At 37.9% G+C, this 13,138-nt stretch overlaps 1 long non-coding RNA gene across 2 annotated transcripts in view; it reads right to left on the minus strand.

Annotated features, from left to right (window-relative positions):
• The window catches only part of LOC145512761 (uncharacterized), a 615,780-nt gene that overhangs the window by 412,504 nt on the left and 190,138 nt on the right, over positions 1–13,138 (minus strand). Inside the window, exons 4-5 of one of the 2 annotated variants that reach the window (XR_014058774.1) lie at positions 8,243–8,305; positions 4,407–5,154 (exon numbers count right to left, since the gene is read on the minus strand). This is a non-coding gene — a long non-coding RNA (uncharacterized LOC145512761). Of the gene's footprint in view, positions 1–4,406; positions 5,155–8,242; positions 8,306–13,138 lie in introns of those variants that run through there. The other variant, XR_014058773.1, reaches the window with a different exon arrangement.

Here is a 13,138-nt window from a genome sequence, read left to right on the forward strand (position 1 = left end):
TATTACATTAATTATATTTCCTGACTTTTTAAATTTGAACACTAAATACTACTTTATCTATCAAAGTTGTTATTCAAGGGAAAGTGCAGACCGACTAAACTTTGCTCTTTGAAACATAACTTGGGAAAAATTGAGTGCATACCCCAGGATAAGACTAAATACTACTCAGATTTGTTCTTTAAACACAGTGTAACAGATCTCATCTATGCAGAGAATAATTAAATTATAAAGAAATTTCCATCACTCAAAAGATGTGGATAACTGCCTTTGGAAATGCCTTCAGGATAATTGGTATATCATATGAATTTCTCCTATAATCATACTTATTTTTAATAATAACCAATACTTATGTACTTCATCAGCCTTATCAACTAGACTTCAAATGACTTTGTTCTGTTCTCTAACCTAAAGCTATCTTCAGTTGCTAAGATCTGCCATCACTAACATTCTTTAGCAAATTTTTATAGCACTATTTTCCTTGATAGCCAAGAAGTAGACTTAATGCAATTATCTATCATTTGGTGAACAGATAAACAAAAGTTAGTATAAAAACAAATACACACACAAACAAAAAACCTTGGTATAGCCATCCATACAATGGAATACCACTCAGTAATAAAAAATGAATCAGCTACTGAGAAATACTGCAAAATGGATGGATCTCAAAAACATTATATTAAGTGAAAAATCAAGACACTAAAAAAATACTTATTGTATGATTCTACTTGTACAAAATGTCCAGAAAAAGAAAATCTATACTAGCAGAAAACAAATTACAGGTTGCCTGGGGCAAGGGGTGGAAATAGGGATTGATTCCAAATGGGTATGAGGTTGTTTTTTGAGGTAATGGAAATGTTTTAAAATTAGGCTGTGGTGCTGGTTACACAACTCTGTAAATTACTAACACTTATTGAATAGTACTCTTAAAATGCTTGAATTTTATGGTATGTAAATTATACCTCAATAAAGCTCTTTTAAAAAGAAAAAAATTAAATGAGTTTTTTTTTTTTAAAGCAAGAACAATTTTAAACAGAATATGAGGGCAGATTATACAGAGGGCCTTTGAAAAACTAACATTACTAACACTTCCTAAAGGTTATTGTTGATGGGAACAATATTAATTTGAAATAACAGTCATTACATTTTAGTCAGCCCACAAGTGTGTGGCCATATGGATGGTTATATTGCCTTGAACAGCTTACTAATGGTTACTATTGCCCTGAAATGCAGTCTCAACCCAAGTAAAGACACAGAATAATTTTCAAATAAACTAACAATCAGAGAGGTTATTTGAAAAGGAAAGCAAAGACAATTGTTTTTCATTAAAAGCCTGTTCATCTTGCCATAACGCTCCAGCAGGAATCATTAGCACACATATACCTCTTCTTCCATCCCTGAAAATTTACCTTCACAAAGCCCACCCCTAACTTCAGAGCTCATAGTACTCCCTATTTTGAGAGCCATATAGGCAACAGAACAGGGGGAACCAATTCTTTTATGTCTGCCTGGCAATCAAGTTGTAGTCAAAACCATTGTCATAAGATCAAATGCGAACAATACAATAACAATACATAAATTCCCACTACTTCCAGGGTTTAAAGATACCCCACAGGCGTGATGGGTTACATCTGGTTTAAGTTCCTCAAACTTAAGCAGGTTTCAGCAAACTTTAAATTTAAGCCAACCCAGATTTTATGTGGGAAAAAAGGAAAGGGAAATGACCTATTTTATGTTAGTTACTTGAAATGTTTAAATATGTGCAGAGTGGTGTCAGGCTATAAAGTAGAAGCAAATCAACTTTAAAAGTCACATACAAAGTGGGGGTGGGGGGCGGTAATGGATTATGCCACTTATGACTCAGTTTTACAAAATACTGCAATTCCACTGCTTTAAATGGCTTTAAATTTATTCAAGATGGGTGGAACCGTGGGTGTTAACATGCTCCGCAACCTGTTAATGTTAAGAAGGTGCCTGTTCTAGAATCATTATTTCCGTTTGAATGTTTAATACATTGGATTTTAAACCTTGTAGTATTTTCTTTGCATTCCGAACTCCAGCATCTTTTAAAATTACCCACAAATTGTGGTCTGTTTACAATTCTTGCAGCAACTTTTGTTGTACTTTGAAATATCAACTTCCATTACTCTTTGCTTTTTTTCCTAGAAAAGCACTTTTAAAGAAAAAACAAAGATTAAACTTCTTCAAGTTGTTATCAAGTTTAAATAGCAAAGAAAAGGAAAAAAAAAACTTTTATCCAGAGACAATAAAAAATACAGCTACAAAAGGGCATTTAAAAATAAAATTTCTGTGAAACTCCTGGTAACCACTATTCTCAATTTTTTATTCCATTTGTTTGCTTATAAACATTGATCACATGGTGAAGAGAAACACTGAGAATGTATTAATTTTTTTCTTTGTCTTCAGTTTGGAACAAAGTTCCTAGGCACCTTGACAAAGAAAGAAAGTACACATAATTTTCCTAAATTTTTATATATGGCATTTTTTTCACTGTGGAAAATCACAATTGTATTTTATGTGTGACTAAGTATGATTGTTTCTTTATTTAAGGTAACTAAAGATCATTGACCTGAATTGTTTCCAATTGCTTTATATTATTCACACTTTAATCCATAAGAGCACAAATCATTGGAGTTTAGACTTTTTCTTAAAATATAATCTTCCGTATATTTTGTGTTATTTAGAGAAATATAGCATAACTTAAAAAGATGACTCTGATTGAAAATGGATCAAAAAGTAAACAAATATGCTTAAAATTGTGTGGCAAAATGCATACGGATAGAGCTAACATTTGAGTATTTTTTAAGAGGTTTTATCAATTTGTCATTTATAGTCCATTTCTGGGAAGCAGCTATACTTTTGGTATTGTGTTCTAAAGCAGAAACTGTCTACCGAACTGAGAAGCGACCTCACCACTGCCCACTTGGGTTGGTATTACCATCTACATATTACAAGAGGTTAAATGGACACAAAGAAAAAACTGTTTCAGGGCCATTAACATTTCTAACTTTAAAAATGAGTGCCTTTCTGGTATGTGCCAATTATGAAATGCCTTTTGTTAAAAATACAGCACTCTGAGCAAAAACATTGCATGCTTACTCTTGTCATTAGACTTTAACGATTCACCTGACGCTTCTCTTTTAACATAAAAATTAATTTGCAAAAAATACTTCCACAAGCAAAGACCAACTTGTATTTCTCTTTGCCACAAGCAGACCTGGATAGACAAATAAAAATAAATAAAATATAGGAAAACTTTTGGAAATAAATTTTAATTTCTAGAATAGTGGGTCAGAATTGTTACATAGAAGATGATCATCTTCCTTTCAGTACCTATCAGAAATAAAGCACAAGACATAGTCCTTTCATAAGGGACGTTCATCACTGGTGTTTCATTCCAAAGGGTTGTATCTCACATATGCCACCCAGACCTAGTTTAATATTTAAGGGAAAAAATTAATACAGTAGTAAATCACTATTTTAGGAGGAAGGAAGAAAAGAAGAAAGGGGACCCCCCTGCTCCCATGTACTTTCAATCACTACTTAGATGACCAAAAGTATATTATACCTACTTTCTGGTATTATTTCTATAGGGGCAAATTTACACACCTAGAGCTTTTTTAAAAAAAAACCTGCATCAACTATAAAAGCATCATAGAATTAATATAAATTAAAAAAAAACTGGAAATTAATTTGAATGCTACTTATCATGTAATTAGAGAGGTAATAGGAAAGCTCATAAGAATAGAATTGCTTCTGAATTTTCTGAGCTAGATGATTTTTGCTTTCCATTTAAAACAAATGTTAAAATTTTTTTCTGTCAAAATCCTAAATAGCTTTTTGACAGGTTTGTTATGGTTAATTAATTACTTTCATTTGCACTAAGTTGTATACTTGAAGATGAATAATACAAGACAACAAGGCCAGCCTCTGCAAGGGAGACCTTTGGTGGTCTATGCAGTCTGCTGCCTCATTACAGGACTAGCTATCTGCAGGAAGCCCGACTTTGAAAGGTACAGCACATCCCATAACACCCTCCCCTAACTGAGATGATTGTAGCTTCTTCCGAAAAGTGATGATTAGGAGAGAGAAAAGCAAAACGGAATGCTGTATGAATATTTCATGTAAATGAAAGCAGGCACTTAGCGACATGCATCTTGATTGATGCTAGAGTGCCTCTAAACGTCTTGACATTGAAGGGTTCCGACTCCCCTTCCCTCGATGACTGCTTCAAGAGCTGCAGTTAATAGTGGAATATGGCCGTAGTTAGCTGAAGGGCTCTTTATTACTGGCTGATACTAAATAAGACCACAGGCCTCCGGTGAGCATAAGCGAATTCTAGATAAAAGAGCTTCCGAGGGAACCCTAAATGAGATACGATAGTTATGTTTTATTTGGATCTTTATTTTTTTCCCCTCCCTGGAGCATAATTGTTTATTTCACTGTTAACCCCTCTCAAGAAAGAGCCAAAGGTCTCAAATTGCTCTATAGAAAGAGGCTAAATAAATAAAACTGGGGTGGGATGTACATAGATGCAAATGATCTCCAGCCCATTTTAAGTAAGTGGCAGTAGTAAATAAGAGAAAAACCCTTATCATGGGAGTTTTAGAAATACAACTATTTTAGAGGTAAGTAGCATTTTTCTAAATTTGTACAATAAACCATCAGTCCTTTACCCACCCACCCACCCACCTCCATCTATGCAAGGTTTACCTTCCTAACAAGTAGACTTAAGAAACTTAAGGATCAGAATAATTTCAAAATGCAAATTCAGTTCAGTTGGGTGAGTTCGAGGCTTTAGAAACACTGCTCTATGGCAGGGGTATGAGGGGTGACAGTGATAGGTCTGATGATATCATCACAACTCCCTCCCCACAATGTCAGAGACTTGGGTCATTTTCCCCCAGAAAATGCTTGGTAACTGCCACTTGCTTAGGCCAGGATTTCCACCTCCATTGGCTCTTCATGAATCATCTTTCACTGAAGGGTAAATAAACTCTCCAGGAGTTGTGACCACCAGAGAGTTTTCTTCCCAAGGCTCGCCCAGTACAAAGAGCCCAGAAAGAGTCACTGGCAGTGTCCCAGCATGCCAGAAACTCCCAGCCTCAGATGCCACAGCTCTTCTGCAAGAGTCATCTAAAGACAGAAAGAAGAGCAATGGAGAAAGCTCAGGAAATAACTCAGAAGCTCTGAAGTCACTTAGATACTTTCTGTTGCATTTAAAATATTCAATTGGTGGGTCACACAAAACCCAATAACCTGTTTTGTTCTTTCCCAATATCCCTTTTCTTCTGACTGCCACTCTGTAACTCCCAAGCCTCCTTTAAGAGGAAACATATTCACCTCTGAGATGTACAGAAATACATGCATATGGATTTAAGAATGGAAAACTTGATATGCTTTTGAGTCTGCTCAGATCTGCGTCACTGGATCACAGAACTGAAAAAGACTTTTCAAAACCACTTAGCCCAGTCTCCTGATCAAACGAGGCAAAGATAGGGACTTGCCAAAAATCACACACTTAAGGAACAGCACAGCCAGTACTAGGTTTTAGATCTCATGATTCTCCATTTTTTTTTAATGTCACCAAAATTATTCTATCATTAATGTATCACTTGTGCTTGAATTTACATGGTGTCTTTCTTTCAAAACCCCAATTGATAATAATTTATCTTTTGTCTTACCATATTCTAGACTCTTTTATACTTAAACATTAATCCATGGGTAGTGATTTCATTACAGAATAATAATACATCACATATATTTATACAGGTTTGCAAAGCACTTTCACATTATTTATCCAATTTAGCCCATCCAGAAGTCTTGGAAAGCAGTTATTTCCTCTGCTTTCAAGAGGAAGACATTGAGATTGAGTTCTCTGTCTTATCTAATGGAGACTGTAAATAGAGCAGAGTCTTATACGCACATCTTCTGGCTCCAAGATCATTGCTCATTATCCTTCATCCTTCATTATTATTATTTAATAAATATTTATTCAGCATCTACTATGTAACAGGCTTCTGATTCAATCCTGGGATCATCTATTACAACTTAGAGACTGCTTCATATTTGCCTGACGTTAGAATACAGTCTTCATATTTGTCCATCAAGTTTTGTCTAATAGCCAGCTAGAGATAGGCTGTTGAAGATGTGACCTTATGCTCACTTAATTTTTATCTACTGTGTTACCTCTGTGTTTCACAGAAGCCCCATATGGTACACATATGACTTTCAAGTGAGGTCTTTATGTAAAACTTTATGTACAAGGATGCACTGACTTTTCAAATGGCATTAGTTACTATAAGACAGAACAAAGAAATCTGCAGTCCTGTCGGCTTTTAGTGAGTTACAAAGCCTGACAGCAACACATGCAGCTTTCAGGGCCATAGGCAGCAGGCATGAAAAAAGCTGCACACGGCGTTTGGAAAATGACAAGCTGTGGATCCCGCATGCCATTATTATTATTATTAAAATTAAACAGAGATTTAATCTAACATTCTATGGGAAGTTATGCAACTGACTTTAACAATTGTAAACTGAGGCATACATTGTAATGCACTGAACCTAATGCTTTAATTAAGCTTTGATGCAGCCAGTGATGTTGGGGTGCACACAAGGGCTGCAAGCTGCAGGCCATTCTCCTTCTGCTAGAGCACAGTTCCTAGGAGCAGCAGCCACTGATGTCACAGTTAGATATTTATGAAAGAGATGCTCTGAATTTTATCATAGTGGTATAGATCAATTTTCAGGACAGAGTCCTTAACAGTATATTCAGAGGCTAGGTACAAAACCAATTTTATCTGCTTCAGTGATGTGTGAACTGTATGAGGAAAGACATCTCCCAACTCTCTGATAGCTTATCTTCCCTGGTGACCATTTATGCAAGCTCTTGTAAATATACATATTTTACAAGGGAAGGGAGGGGGAGAGGAATGCTCTCTCAACTCTCCTTTGAGATGACCTTGAAGTAGGAGCATTTGAATCTTACAGGAAATTAGCAGCCAAGTATATTTCTATAATGATGGGTGGGTGGGAAGTGCCACTCAGGGAATTGGCAATGCCCTGGGTTGTGGGTGCTTGACCAGGATGTCTTTCCCACTGAGGCTTTCTCTTCAAGGAGACAGAGAAAAGCAGAGCTGCCTGGACCCAGAAGTCAAGTCCTTCCCCATGTACTGGAGGGTTTAGCCTATAAAGAGGGTATTACAAAGAAAGTAGCAATGAAAGAGATGTTGATTTGGTATTTTTCAGGCACGTAACTCTAATGAACACTGAAAGAGAAGTGAAAAAGCCCTTCCAGCAAGTGTACAGGTAATCAGTTGTTCTCTCAAAAAAGCAAAATAACAGCGATGAAAATTAACCTTTGCTTTGGTTGTTTACACCAAGACAATGGAGTCCACATGTAAGCCAGAAGGATGGAAGCATGTTTCCTTTTTTCTGTTTTCAGGCTGTCTGTATATAGGATGTCACTTTAAATCCTACACTGTGTTTTTCAGCTGTCTCCCTTCTCCCACTTTTCCATTCACATCTGAAGAGTGACTCCTCTCCTACCTCTACCACTTGGGCTCAGATATCTAGTGGACAGATTTTTATACGTATTGCCAGATACCTTCAAATAAGTACCTCTTTACTAGACCAGAGGCACAAAAATTTTTCTATAAAGGAACAGATAATAAATAATTTAGTTCTTAAGGGCCATGTGTCACTCTGTCACTACTATTCAACTCTGTCATCATAGCATGAAAGTGGCCAAAGACTATACATAAATACATTAATGTAGCTGTGTTTCAGTAAAACTTTATTTATGGACACTGAAAAATGAATTTATTTCAAAAGATATTATTATCATTATTATTTTCAACCACTTAACATGTTTGAAAACCATTATTAGTTTGTAAGTCATACAAAAAATGTCAGCAGGTAGAATTTGGACCATAGTCTATAATCTGGTAACTCTTAGCCTAAAGAAAGCATAGTCAGAATTACATAAGCTACCATCCTTAGACTATTAAAGATCTTTTATGTGGGCATTTTCTTTAAAGCATGTGCACCATTTTACAGCTATAACCTAATATAACTTTTTACTGTTGTTTTTGTCAGTCGCTGAGTTGTGTCGGACTCCGCGACCCCATGGACAATAGCAAGCCAGGCACCTCTGTCCTCCACTATTTAATCTAAATTTTAAAACACTGTTAAGAGGCAAATAATGGTCAAAGCATTCATTCACCTGGCTTGTGGTAGAAGGCTGCTGTGTGAAACCCCAGGCCCAAAGATAATTAAGTGAAGTGACCTAAGGCAAAAGAAGCAAAAGCAAAAATAAATAAATGGGACCTAATTAAACTTAAAAACTTTAGCAGAGCAAAAGAAACCACTGACAAAACAAAAAAGACAACCTACTGAATGGGAGAAAATATTTGCAAATACTACAACCAGTAAGGGGTTAATATCCAAACTATATAAACAGCTCGTACAACATGATACCAACATGCTTAGTCGTTCAGTCGTGTCCAACCCTTGGCAACCCCGTAATTACAGAAACTAAAATCTTCCTGTAATGCAGGAGACTCAGTTTCAATCCCTGGGTTGGGAAGATCCCCTGGAAAAGGAAATGGCAACCTACTCCAGTATTCTTGCCTGGAAAATCCTATGGACACAAGATCCTTGGATTGTGGGCTACAATCCATGGAGTCACAAAGAGTTGGACACAACTTAGCAACTAAACAACAACAAAATCTTGCTTACTTTGGAATTCTAACTCTATAATTACAGTCACTAAAATGCCCCTGCAATGTAGGAGACATGGGTTCGATCCCCACTTCAGGAAGATCTCCTGGACAAGGAAATGGAAACCCATTCCAGTATTCTTGCCTGGGAAATTCCATGGACATTGGAGTCTGGTGTGCTACAGTCCATAGAGTTGCAAAGTCAGACACAACTTAGTGACTGAACAACAACAAAACCTTGTTTTCTTTGGAATCCTAACTCTATAATTACAGTCACTAAAATTTGCCTGCAATGCAGGAGTCATGAGTTCTATTCCTGGCTCAGGAAGATCCCCTGGAGAAGGAAATGGCAACCCACTCTAGTATTCTTGCCTGGAAAATCCCATGGACAGAGAAGCCTGGTGGTCTACAGTCCATAGGATGGCAAAGAGCTGGACATAACTTAGCAACTAAACAACAACAACAACATATTTTATTAACAATGTTTTGTTAGTTTCAGGTGTACAACAAAGTGATTCATTCTTTTTTAAATTCTTTTCCCAATTAGTTTGTTACAGAATATTGAGCAGAATTCCCTGGTCCTTGTTAGTTATCCATTTAAATATAGCAGTATATGAAAAAAAAAAAATATATATAGCAGTATGTACATGTCAATCCTCAAATCCCTAACTCTCCCTTTCCCTACCCTTCCCTTCTGGTACCTGTAAATTTGTCTCTAAGTCTGTGAGTCTGTTTCTGTTTTCTAAATAAGTTCATATGTATCATTTTTTTTAGATTCTGCATATAAGGGATATCATACAATATTTATCTTTGTCTAACTCCTTCACTCAGTATGACAATCTCTAAGTCCATCTATGTTGTTGCAAATGCATTATTTTATTCTTTTTAATGACTGAGTAATATTCCATTGTGTTCACTATATATGTATCACATCTTCTTTATCCAGTGTCTTGTCAATGGACATTTTGGTTGCTTCCACGTCTTGGCTACTGTAAATAGCACTGCAATGAATATTGGAATGCATGTATCATTTTGGACCATGTTTTTCTGAGCATGTATGCCCAGGAGTGGGATTGCAAGATCATATGGTAGCTCGATTTTTAGTTTTTTTTAAGGAAACTTCATACTGTTCTCTGAGGCTTCCCAGGTAACAATAATGGTAAATAACCCACCTGCAACGCAGGAGACACAAGAGACGCGGGTTCCATCCCTGAGTCAGGAAGATCCCCTGGAGGAGGGCATGATGACACACTCCAGTATTCTTGTCTGTAGAATCCCATGGACAGAGCAGCATAGGGTCCTATAGTCTGGCTACAGTCCATAGGGTCACAAAGAGTTGGGCACGGATGAAGTGATTTAGCACATATTGTTCTCCATAATGGCTGCACTAATTTACATTCCCACCAACAGTGTAGGAGGTTTCCCTTCTCTACATACTCCCTCTAGCATTTACTGTTTGTGAATTTTTTGATGATGGCCATTCTGTCTGGTGTAAGGCGATATTTCATTTTAGTTTTGGTTTGCATTTCTCTATTAGTGATGTTGAACATCTTTTCATGTACCTCTTGGCCACCTGTATGTCTTCTTTGGAGAAATGCCTATTTAGCTCTTCTGTTTTTTTAGTCTGTTTTAGGGCTTCCCTCATGGTTTTCCCTGGTAAAGAATCTGCCTGCAATGCAAGAGTGAAGTGAAGTGAAGTCGCTCAGTTGTGTCCGACTCTTTGCGACCCCATGGACTGTAGCCTAACAGGCTCCTCTGTCCATGGAATTTTCTAAGCAAAAATACTGGAGTGGGTTGTCATTTCCTTCTCCAGGAGATCTTCCCTGCAATGCAGGAGACCTGGGTTCAATCCCTGGGTTGGGAATATTCCCTGAAGGAGGGCATGGCAATCCACTCCAATATTCTTGACTAGAGAATCTCCAGGATTCCCAAGAAAACAAGTTTATATACCAACTATAATCAACTATAATCCAATATAAAATAAAAAGCTAAAAAATCAATTCATTTCAGTTCAATTCAGTCACTCAGTCGTGTCTGACTCTTTGTGACCCCATGAATCACAGCACGCCAGGCCTCCCTGTTCATCACCAACTCCCGGAGTTTACCCAAACTCATGTCCATCGAGTTGGTGATGCCATCCAGCCATCTCATCCTCTGTCGTCCCCTTCTCCTCCTGCCCCTAATCCTTCCCAGCATCAGGGTCTCTTCCAATGAGTAAACTCTTTGCATGAGGTGCCCAAAGTATTGGAGTTTCAGCTTCAACATCATTCCTTCCAATGAACACCCAGGACAGATCTCCTTTAGGATGGATTGGTTGGATCTCCTTGCAGTCCAAGGGACTCTCAAGAGTCTTCTCCAACACCACAGTTCAAAAGCATCAATTCTTCGGCACTCAGCTTTCTTCACAGTCCAATTCTCACATCCATACATGACTACTGGAAAAACCATAGCCTTGACTAGACGGATCTTTGTTGGCAAAGTAGTGTCTCTGCTTTTTAATATATAAAAATATATTTAGTGCATGGATTTTTGTGAGCTGAAAGACAACACAGATAAAGTTGGACTCTCGAGAGATACTCAGTCTTCATACTCATTTCCTTTTCCAAGATATCCTCAGAAAACAAAGAGAAGGCCACTGTAAAGTGATGAGCTAGCATCCTTGTTTTTTTTTTCAGGTTCATTGTATCTGCAATGCTACACTCACCTGCTACAGTTTTTTGAGGGGACATTTCTCTCATTTATTCTTATATAGTCCATAGAAGGAAGCTGATGCTAACTCGACTTTACTTCTCCTTTCATCCAGGTTCATTCCCAGGACTTAAAAAGAAAGAGTTTCCAAATGCAACACATTTTCTTTCATGAGTCCATTTGTCATATCACCCTGGTGGTGCCAATTCCAGGATTAAATCGCCTGTTCACAAGCGGGCATCATTATAGTTTCAATGGTAATGGCATTTTCAGCTCTATAGAGAGCCACTAAACTGTGATTCCTCAACTGACCAATTTGAATAATGAGAAGAATCTCCATTCTGGGCAGGAACCTGAAACGGTCTATGATACCATGGATTATTTCACATGAATGCTGGATGCAACTGCTCTTTCCATTACTTGCTTCAGTCCATCCAGACCCTGTTCTCAGCCCTGAGAACAGGAAAATCAGCAAGCTGGTCCCTGTCCTCACTGCTTCTCAGCATAGTGGTAGGGACAGATGCATTTGGAGACAACAGCACTAGTGATAAGGGTGTGTGAACACCTGGAAGGGCTATGCAACACTAGCTGACTGCAAGCGTCAGGGAGAACTTCACCAAGGGGATAAACTTGGGTCTCAGCTGTAAAAGATGGAGCATGCCAAGGATGGATAACATCCCACACAGAACAAATAGAGAAGGCCAGGTAAAGAATTCTCCAGAGCAGCAAGTCTCCAGATACCTATCAAGCTGAGGTTAGCACACTCTCTTGCATGCCACTGAACCTCATTAAATCCTCCATTTCAGAATTAATTACACAGCACTCCTTTTTTATCTCCCCACTAAGCTGTAGTATAAACTCCCCAAAGGCAACATGTATTGATCGAATGAAAAGGAGATAATCAAATATTTACTTCAAAGACGAACAAAAATGTAGAAAGTGATCAATTTTAACCTTAAATGTACTGCTGAAAAAGTTACAGAGACCAGTAATTTAAAACCAATAAAGTTTACTTATAAATATTTGTGAGCTCTACCGTAAGAATTAGTTTAAAAGGCATACATTAAATGATGAGTCAATGTGTGTGATGCTAGTGAATTAATCAAAAACATTAGGTGAAAACCTACTCAGGCCTTTTCAAATATTAGTCCACATCAAAATAAATAAAGTTACAAGATCTGACACCTTAAGAGGAAATCTGAAATTCTGTCCTGAGTGGAAGAAACCCTCTCTCTCTCCCTGCCCAATTCAGCTTCAAGCATTCAGAGCCTCCAGCAGTACCAGCCCCACTGGCAGGTGATGTCTGCAATCGGTCTTGCTGATCCAAAGTGAAAGTGAAAGTCACCCAGTGGTGTCTGACTCTTTGTGACCCCATGGGCTACACAATCCATGGAATTCTCTCAGGCCAGAATACTGGAGTGGATAGCCTTTCCCTTCTCCAGGGGATCTTCCCAACCCAGGTCTCCAACATGGCAGGCGGATTCTTTACCATCTAAGCCACAAGGGAAGCCCAAGAATACTGGAGTGGGTAGCCTATCCCTTCTCCAGCAGTCTCCCACATTGCAGGAGGATTCTTTAGCAGCTGAACCACAAGGGAAGCCCAAGAATACCGGAGTGGGCAGCCTATCCCTTCTCCAGCAGATCTTCCCAACCCAGGAATTGAACCAGGGTCTTCTGCATTACAGGCGGATTCTTTACCAATTGAGCTATCA

The sequence above is a fragment of the Giraffa tippelskirchi genome, chromosome 7, assembly GCF_054371585.1.
Source record: "Giraffa tippelskirchi isolate mGirTip1 chromosome 7, T2T-mGirTip1v1.2.pri, whole genome shotgun sequence".
Taxonomy (NCBI): Eukaryota; Metazoa; Chordata; class Mammalia; order Artiodactyla; family Giraffidae; genus Giraffa; species Giraffa tippelskirchi.